Genomic DNA, 7478 nt, shown 5'->3' with positions numbered 1-7478 from the left:
TAGAATGTAAAAACTAAAACTAAAAGAAAATACACACACACACACACACACACACACACACACACACACACACACACAATGACCTCATTGTCTGTGGAACCTGGAAATGGTCAAATCATTTTCACAATGACAAAATAGTCTGTCACAGTGAGGTTTATGTGACTGAACTTTGCAAGTCTCCATTCCAAGTAAAATCTCTCACACTGTGCCCTTGACATCAAAAGCATGAACAACAGATTCCAAGTAGAATCCCACCATAGACCTTGATTTTTGCAATGACCATTCAAGGCTAGTCCGCAAAATCAAGAAATAAAGTGAATCAAAGAAGTGGGCCACCATCGCTGAAACTCACTATCTCTGGTGAACCAAAGACTAGGAAGGACAGATACTGTGTGGGTTCCTCTCTAGAAAGGATCAGGAACATGATGAATGACCCTGAGGTGTGAAATTCCATCATGCCTGCCCAGCACCATGGACCAAATCCCACCATTTTTATGTGTCTGTTGTGGTCAAGCCTACAGAAACACAGTGCATTTTGATGCCATCACAGGGTACATGTGACCAAATGTGAATAGCAAACTCTGAGGAAAAACAACTTGGAACATGCTTAATGGGCATGAAAGTTGGTGGAATGAAATAGGAGAACCCTGGTATTCTGCCTTCAGTCGCCATTAAGTTTTGTGTTGTTGATTTAAGTTACTCTACATAATTGTTGCTATCCTAGGACTTAATAAGTGACCAGAGTGGGAGAAAATTCACAGAGAATTCTTTGCCTCCAGGTATTGCATTCTGGGATTAAAGGGGACACCTACCAAGCCCAGTTCAGTATCATTCATAATGACTACCTGGTCCTTGAATGAAAACACTCATGAGTAAGTCTAATCAATGGGATATGTAACTACTCTGGTGGTCTGAATGAAAATAACCCCCATAGACTCACAGGGAGTGGTATTGTTGCAGTTGTGGCCTTGTTGGAGTAGGTGTGGGCTTGTTGGAGGAAATGTGTCAATGGGTAGTGTGCTTTGAGATCTCAGAAGCTCAAGCCAGGCCTGATGGCTCACTCACTGTCTCTTGCTGTTGCAGTCAGATCCAGATGGAGAGGTCTCTGCTACCTTTCCAGCACCACATATGCCTGCATTCTGCCATGCTTCCCACCATGATGATAATGGAATAAACCTCTGAAGTAAGTGTAAGCCAGCCCGAGTTAAAAATTGTAGTTTGTAAGGATTGCCATGGGCATGGTGTCTCTTCACATCAAGAAAACCCCAACTGAGACACTTACAAACACTAAACTTACATGCAATCACCCCCAGTCATAGTGAGGTCTCCTGATGAGCCCTGGCCTGAGGTGCATGTGCAACACAAGACCCATGGAGAACAGAGTACTGTGCAGGTGTGGGTGGAGAGGTGTTGGTGATGTCCTTGAAAAGAGCATACTCATGGGGTTACACCTTTGCCTGCTTTTTTGATGGTGGCCTTCAACATTTCTGTCCACTGCTGGCTTACTGAGCCTGGTCTGAGGTTTGGCCTCTATCAGCGTTAATGCTGGGGGTGTCAGCTGAAATTGCTCAAAAACTTCAGACCACAATGGATTCCATTGTTTTGTGATGTTTGTGTATATAGCACAGATGAAATTGTGATAGGGAAAAGCCTATCCTTCTGGCAGTCAATGTGCCATCTATAGGGCTTCAGGGCAATGTGGTCATTTAGGGACCAAAGCCATGGACACCAGGAGAAAAGACAAAGAAATTAACACTGCTTTGAGTCCTTCAATATGCCTACCCTGCTGACATGATGGACAGCCTTCCAGAAAGACTGTGTTCCCCAAACCCACACACTTCCAGTTATAATACTGGCTTTCTGGGTTCATATACTCACTGTCCAAATAGGACTGCTGCTTGCCTGATTGGCATATTTTCTTAACAACTACTATGGGGTATCCTCTAGGAAGAGTTAGGAACACATTCATCTAAGAGGCAGGCTTGTCCCCACATGTCCACACAATGTACAGATGACATTCAAACAGTTTTGAGAACACATAATGACAGTTTCAGAGCAAAGGAACTCAACATCTCATGTCCTGTCTAGCTCTCTTGCATGTGAGGGACATGGGGTGCACTGTTTCTTTCAGTCAAGTCATTTGAGGAGGTTCAAGTAGGAACATCACATTTTATAGGAATATGCATGTGTATAGGAAGAAAAGGTTCACCAGCAAGTGATTCTTGGGGTCTCTGTCAGCCTGTGGGATCATGTTGTCCTTTGTTGACACAGTGCTTGGCTGAGGAAAGGCACTGGGCAGAGTAAGCAACACTGTCCAAACTGGGTTCCTCATGTTCTAGGTACCAAGGAACCTGGGTACCTGGTCTCCTGAAGATTGTGTCACCTGTTAATCCACATTTGTTCCAGAATATTATTTCTATATTTTCAGATTATATTCTTACATTTCAAAAGTATGTGTGTAAGTGTGTGTGTGTGTGTGTGTGTGTGTGTGTGTGTGTGTTCATACATGTGCATGTCATGACACACATGTGAATATTAGAATACACCATGGGGAGTCTGTTCAGTTCTCCCAACACATGGGTCCCAGGAACTCTACTCAGGTCAAAAGTAGATCTGTTTTTTTAAATATTTATTTATTATGTATATAGTCTTCTGCCTGCATATATGCCTGCTGGCCAGAAGAGGGCACCAGGTCTCATTACAGATGGTTGTGAGCCACCATGTGCTTTTGGGAATTGAACTCAGGACCTCTGGAAGAACAGTCAGTGCTCTTAACCTCTGAGCCATCTCTCCAGTCTGTAAGTTATGTTTTAAAATGTCAAGTACTGCTTGTACTTAGGTGACAGATCAGATGGACTCGCTTCTCACTCCAGTTCTGGGATATTAAGCCACATTTATCATCGTTAAATAATGTTAAGTACTGTTAAATTCTGGAACTCTTAGTGCTAGCTGTAGTTTTTCTTGACTCTACTGTAAATCTCTTTGAATGTTGCCTGTGTGAGACTCAGACTCTGAGGAATGGAGTTTGTCACGGGCTGTCTGTCTGCTTGTGTCTGTCGTCATTATGTGGCTCCAGTTTGGAAACCTACAGAAATGCACTGGTTGTGTCCTGGTGGCTTGGAACAGTGCCCAGATGCCTTGAGCACAATGCAGTGCAAAGACATATGCATGCCAGTCTATCTCCAGAAGGAGCTTTACCTACCAGGGTGATTTCAAATAGCTTTAAGAGGTTTTTGTTTGGTTTTGAATTTTGGCATCACAGCCCTGGGTATACACCTCAGAAAGCTCTGCAGCCATTTGACCCAGGTCAAAAGGCAACCCATTCACCAGTAGACATTCTTAAACCCAAGTACATACAGGCACAAATTCATGTTCTCATGAGGATTTAAAAAGACACATGAAGATGGGAGGGGAGGTGGAATGAGGAACAGAAAAGAAATTTTATGGTAGGTGTGACAGGAGCAACTTATATGCAAGCATGAAACAACAAAGATAAAAATGACTAAAGGTCCTGACACCAAGCCTGATGATCTGCTTTCAATCACATTCCATGTGGAAATAGGAAAGAACCAGGTACAACCAGTTGCCACCCAAGCACTACACATAGGTTATAACATGTATCTGCGCAGAGACACACACAGAGAAATAATTATATCAGCACAGTTTTAAAAATTTTAAAACATATTGAACAATACATTAATTTATGAACATATTCTTTTGATTGTGGACATGATCACTTCACTGTAAACTTGTGCTCCAACAATTTATCAGATGGCTAAAGACCTGAATTTTCCACAATCAACCAAAACTGAATAAAATGGGTCTGTTTTGCACAAATATCCATGGAAAGACACACATGACTAAATTTGTTATTAATAAAAATAATGACATCATATACAAATTCTCCAAATAATTTTATTCATATAGCATCTGTACATTATGACATATTTTGATTTAGACATGCGATATTTCATTTTTCACTATATGAAATGTTTCTCTGTTAAAGAAATTTTTACATTAAAAACACCTGTAACAAGGTTATATATTGTTACTGATTAGGATAATTTTCCACTTTAATTTACTTCATTATAAAGATATTAGTCAGGAAAAACTTCCAACTACAACCAGCAATAGGGTCAGAGAATAATGTGTATAAACCCTTTTTTGTCTAGGCAAAAATTTTGCTTTTTATGTTCAGCTTAATGTTTAAAGATGATTTAATTGAAATGTCTGTAAACTATGTGACATATCTGACCATGAAGTGTTCTCTCTGACATTAAAGCAAGATTAAAGACTATGGGAGAATAAGTGAACTCAGACAAACACATGACTACAAAAACAACTAGCAATTATCTTTAACTAAAAGCTAATATAAAAATATCCCTCTAATAACATATAAAGAATATTCAAGAATACTGCCATCAAGTATCACAAACTATTTGTGGAAAGACAGCATTGGAGGAAGATATAGGGGAAAGAAACCTCAACATACATTATAGACTCAGTGTCGGGGAAGCAATCAGCCAGAGTGTCATGGTGGCATTCAAGCAAACTAGCTACAATGACAGAATAATTGTTATAGCAACAGGAATGATCTAACAGTACACAAGTGGTGTCTGCTAATAGCCACCATCTAAAGGGACCCAAGAGGAGATACAGAAGAGAAGCCCTATAAATCTTGAGAGATGCCTTGTGACAGGGCCTAAAATATTATAACCTGGACTGATTATATAACTGGGCCTGGCCAGGTAGAGTTTTCATGTTTGTCCATAAATTTCTTGGGGTTTTTGGTACCAAACAGCGATTCAAATGAAGAATCTGGCTTGGGAACTTGAACTTGGGCTTGGGTATGCATGGAATTTCTTTTGGACATCTGTTCCCACTCCCGAGTGCCATCTGCCTGCAGAGTGTGAGAATCCAGTAGAGCAGCTCTGACTGGTACATTCCTAGACAAGGTTACAGATTTGGGTATGGGCACAGGGCTGAAAGTTAAGCAACCAAAAGTCTGGCTGAATGACAGCAGATTTTCTTCTCCCTTTGAAAACTATTTTCAGGAAGAGGCCACAAGATGACAACGAAGAAAACAAACACCCTGCTCCTCATTCAAAGAGGAATAAGAAGGACCAGGCCTTCCAGGATACTTGCACAGTTGAGGTAGGTACCATGGCCACAAAGCTTCTCCATTTGACTCATTACCAGTGTGAGGCATTCATTTCCATCTCCACAGTGGCAAGAGAACCTTCTCAGATGCGCTCATGAAAGTCTTCACCTTGGCTGCAATGGTTTGAGACAGCAGGATTTTAAGTGTTGGCATAAGCATTGTTTACTGTGCAACACAACATACATAGGCCTAACAGGGAGGCTTTCCTGAGCACATCTGGGAGAAGGGGCTACCAGAAATTCCCCCACCTTGCAAAGGAGAAGGAATGGAACCCTATCTTCTATGGTTAGGACAGAAATAAACTTGAAGATCAGAGATGCATGCTACTAGTTGTAAAGCTCTTATTGCTTTCTCACAGAAGAACCCTATACTTGCTGTTTCAGTCTCTATGTGCTCATATGTGCCTTTTTTGTTGATCCAAAGGGCTTTGTTCAGCTGGTGTCCTCCATCCCCTGTGTCTCTTACAATCTTTAGCCTCCACTTCCATTGGATTTCCAGAGCTCTGATGGGAGAGATTTGATGGAGAACTCCATTTGTAGTCTCTCCACATAACATCTTGCTGTTGGACTCTACATATGTTCTCATCTGTGTCAGAAGCTGTCTTTGTGGGTCTGTAGTCAGAGTCAGCCGAGTAGCCCAAGGTTTGTGCCTGAGAGAGGGAATGTGGATGGGAGAAAGGCTAGCTAAAGGGGTTAAGAATCCAAGACAGACACAGGATAGCTATTTGGTGGGCATTCAATCCATACTGCACGCCCTTAGTTTATTCTTTCACTATCTTATATATTCAACTATCAGTGAGTACAAAATGACGGAAGACTTCTATTCTTGTGTATAAGGAGCAAAGAGACTTAATCCCTTACTCCTTTAGGTATTTGGTAACCATAACTGTCATCTGGCCCTCATGGTTGAGAGAAAGGCACCTGGGCCCAAGTCTATTGTTATTTAGATAAGTGACATCCACCATCAAGGCCAAAACTTCATGTAGCCACCAAATTAATGTCTTATAGATACTAAGACAGATTAGAGCTCTATGGACTTGAGACAAGATATAATGGACTCCTTTTCATGGGTCCTGACACATCTGCTGTCAGAAGAAGCCCCTCTGATGATGACTATGTGAGGCACTGATCTATGAGTATAGAAGGCTATTAAAATCTTATTGATTTTTAGATCAGCATTGTTCATATTTACCCTAAGACTCTGGGCTATCTAGTCTCTGGTACTTGGTTATCTACCTAGGTCCAGTGTGGGTTCCTTCTTGTGGCGTGGGGCTTAAGTCAAATCAGACATTGGTTGGCTACTCTGACATTTTCTGTGTCCCAATTTTCCTGGCATATTTTGCAGGCAGGGCAGAATGTAAGTAAGAGGCTTTGAGGCTGCTGTCCACATTTCCCTTTTGTTAGCCTTCCCTTTGTTAGCCAGAGTTTCTTCCCTCACCTAAGAGTCTCTAACATAGGGATGAAAGTTTCTTATATGCAGCAGTTTGACTTCTTCATGTTCAATGAGTTGTGTGGGTATCATCCTCAGGAATGTGGGCTGACTGTCAATTTTCAGAGTGCTACCATGTCTTTGTCTTAGAAACAGCCTGAGTTGAGGATTTCCATGGGATCACAATGGTCAAAAACTCAATTGAATATTCTGGAAATAAGCATCCTATCAGATGTGAAGTTGCACAAACAAAACAAAACAAAAACTAATTTTCTTGTTCTGCCCTGACTTCTGCTAAGGTGAGTGTCCCCTCTGCTCCCACCCAACTCTTGCCATCACCCCTTCCTTGGATCTTTCTGGGCCTGCTCCTGGCATAGAGTGGAACCGCCCAGACAGGGAAGACCTCCCTGAGTCTGGAAACACATCACTCTTGGTTCCCCCTCTGCCCTCAACCCTCTGCTTGAGTGAAAAGAATACCAGGAGAGGCCAGACCATCCAGAGCTAAAGACACTGAAGTCTTGGCCCATGTACTCCACCTGGTAACAAGAAGAGATATAGTGACCCCAACAGCACCCACTGAAAGAAGAGATGGGAAGAAGACAGAATAAGAACATACTCAACAACAGAAAGACAAACATGACACTAACAGAATCAAGGGACTCCACACCAGCAAGACCTGAAAACCATAGCACAGAGGAAGAAGAAGAGATGGACCTTATGAAGATGATAGAGACACTTAAAGAGGAAACAAGAAAATCTCTTAAAGAAATAGAAGAAAAAGCAAACAAAAATTCAAGAAATAATAATTCTCTTAAAGAATCTAAAGAAAGCAAAGAAAAAACAACCAAATAAGTGAAGGAAACAATTGCAACAGTTAGACGCATGAAAA

At 41.5% G+C, this 7478-nt stretch overlaps 1 long non-coding RNA gene across 1 annotated transcript; it reads left to right on the top strand.

The window, feature by feature from the left end:
* Positions 1-777: 777 nt before the first annotated feature.
* Positions 778-5155, top strand: LOC118239415. The gene is made up of 3 exons (XR_004771453.1): positions 778-872; positions 1084-1183; positions 5055-5155. It is a non-coding gene; the product is annotated as an uncharacterized LOC118239415 (long non-coding RNA).
* The last annotated feature ends 2323 nt before the right edge of the window (positions 5156-7478 follow it).

This window comes from Cricetulus griseus, chromosome X (assembly GCF_003668045.3).
Source record: "Cricetulus griseus strain 17A/GY chromosome X, alternate assembly CriGri-PICRH-1.0, whole genome shotgun sequence".
In the NCBI taxonomy this organism is placed as follows: Eukaryota; Metazoa; Chordata; class Mammalia; order Rodentia; family Cricetidae; genus Cricetulus; species Cricetulus griseus.
Note: the sequence above shows the minus strand (reverse complement) of the source record. Positions and strands in the feature narration are given on the sequence as shown.